A 2,500-nucleotide genomic window follows, 5' to 3' on the forward strand; every position below is an offset into this window, starting at 1 on the left:
GTGTCCTGGTGATCGATCTCTCCCCTCTGGACCCGACCGACGCAAGGGCATCCGGGAGCATGCCCAGGATGACATCGGGCGGCGTGCCCCGCCCCAGACCTATGACACGATCCAGGGCAGAGAAACGCTGGGCGGAAGCGGGTAGCCCCGCCAGATGCTCCCAGATGGCGGCGTCAGTCGGCCCCTCCGGCGGCGGCCCGGTGGTGTCGGCCGCGAAGTCCTCGGCTGCGTCGACGGGCGGCGCAGCGGCCTCGCCCGCGTCAGGCAGCGGGCTCGCTGCTCCCCGGCGGGACGCCGGCTCTTCCCCCCGACCGATCTCAAGCGCCTCCATGAATTGGCGGACAAGCTGCTTGTGGGCAGCTTGCCGCCGTCGGCACTTGATTGCCTCAAGCGTTCGGTCGGGGAACATCCTGATGAGCTCTTGATTTACAAAGAAGAACCGGGCGTCCCTCTCGAGGAACAGTTCGGCCTCCGCCTTGGCGAGCGACAGGACTTCTTCCTCCGTCCACCTCGCGCGATGCCTCTCCGTGACGATCTCCGCGTTGGCGGCCGCAAGGTGTTGGCGGCGGCGATGGACCCCGAGACCGTTCTTGGTGGTGAAGCTGCGGTGGCACTCACTACAGGCGTATACAGCTGCAAAAGTTACAAGATTTTCGGCACGGCCGGTTGGCCGGCTAGGTGCTGGGGGAGTTGGGGTGGCACCTTCAGCGGAAGGGCCACCACTTTTTCTCTGAATACTGCCCCCAACTAAAAAAGGGATAGTGCGAGGGGGGGCTGGTAACCCCCCCAAGCCCCTGGTGCGGTCTTCCACTCTGCGAAAATCAGCGGGCCCACGAGAAGGGGAGAAGACCGCAGGAGAGGAGAGGCTAAGAGGGCTAGGCCCATGTATTGCGCATCACTCTCCCTGTAACCATAACCCAAGGAAGGCACCTCGCAGCAGCAGCACGACTACATCAAGACCGCACTTCGAAAAGCCAAGAGTCATAGTTACTCCCGCCGTTTACCCGCGCTTGCTTGAATTTCTTCACGTTGACATTCAGAGCACTGGGCAGAAATCACATTGCGTCAACACCCGCTAGGGCCATCGCAATGCTTTGTTTTAATTAGACAGTCGGATTCCCCCAGTCCGTGCCAGTTCTGAGTTGATCGTTGAATGGCGGCCGAAGAGAATCCGCGCACCCGCGCGCCCCCGGAGGAGCACGCTAAGGCGGACGCGGCCTCGCAGCAAGGAAGATCCGTGGGAGGCCAAGGCACGGGACCGAGCTCGGATCCTGCACGCAGGTTGAAGCACCGGGGCGCGAACGCCGCGCAGGCGCGCGCATCCTGCACCGCCGGCCAGCACGAGGCCGACCAACGGCGAGAGCAGACCACGCCCGCGCTAAACGCCCGCACTTACCGGCACCCCTACGGCACTCACCTCGCCCAGGCCCGGCACGTTAGCGCTGACCCACTTCCCGACCAAGCCCGACACGCCCCGATCCTCAGAGCCAATCCTTATCCCGAAGTTACGGATCCAATTTGCCGACTTCCCTTACCTACATTATTCTATCGACTAGAGGCTCTTCACCTTGGAGACCTGCTGCGGATATGGGTACGAACCGGCGCGACACCTCCACGTGGCCCTCTCCCGGATTTTCAAGGTCCGAGGGGAAGATCGGGACACCGCCGCAACTGCGGTGCTCTTCGCGTTCCAAACCCTATCTCCCTGCTAGAGGATTCCAGGGAACTCGAACGCTCATGCAGAAAAGAAAACTCTTCCCCGATCTCCCGACGGCGTCTCCGGGTCCTTTTGGGTTACCCCGACGAGCATCTCTAAAAGAGGGGCCCGACTTGTATCGGTTCCGCTGCCGGGTTCCGGAATAGGAACCGGATTCCCTTTCGCCCAACGGGGGCCAGCACAAAGCGCATCATGCTATGACGGCCCCCATCAACATCGGATTTCTCCTAGGGCTTAGGATCGACTGACTCGTGTGCAACGGCTGTTCACACGAAACCCTTCTCCGCGTCAGCCCTCCAGGGCCTCGCTGGAGTATTTGCTACTACCACCAAGATCTGCACCGACGGCGGCTCCAGGCAGGCTCACGCCCAGACCCTTCTGCGCCCACCGCCGCGACCCTCCTACTCGTCAGGGCTTCGCGGCCGGCCGCAAGGACCGGCCATGACTGCCAGACTGACGGCCGAGTATAGGCACGACGCTTCAGCGCCATCCATTTTCAGGGCTAGTTGCTTCGGCAGGTGAGTTGTTACACACTCCTTAGCGGATTCCGACTTCCATGGCCACCGTCCTGCTGTCTTAAGCAACCAACGCCTTTCATGGTTTCCCATGAGCGTCGATTCGGGCGCCTTAACTCGGCGTTTGGTTCATCCCACAGCGCCAGTTCTGCTTACCAAAAGTGGCCCACTTGGCACTCCGATCCGAGTCGTTTGCTCGCGGCTTCAGCATATCAAGCAAGCCGGAGATCTCACCCATTTAAAGTTTGAGAATAGGTTGAGGTCGTTT

The 2,500-nt window shown here is 61.4% G+C and overlaps 1 pseudogene; it reads right to left on the minus strand.

The window, feature by feature from the left end:
* The window catches only part of LOC126435862 (large subunit ribosomal RNA), a 7,912-nt pseudogene that overhangs the window by 4,057 nt on the left and 1,355 nt on the right, over positions 1-2,500 (minus strand).

The sequence above is a fragment of the Schistocerca serialis genome, unplaced genomic scaffold (assembly GCF_023864345.2).
Source record: "Schistocerca serialis cubense isolate TAMUIC-IGC-003099 unplaced genomic scaffold, iqSchSeri2.2 HiC_scaffold_1220, whole genome shotgun sequence".
Classification (NCBI taxonomy): Eukaryota; Metazoa; Arthropoda; class Insecta; order Orthoptera; family Acrididae; genus Schistocerca; species Schistocerca serialis.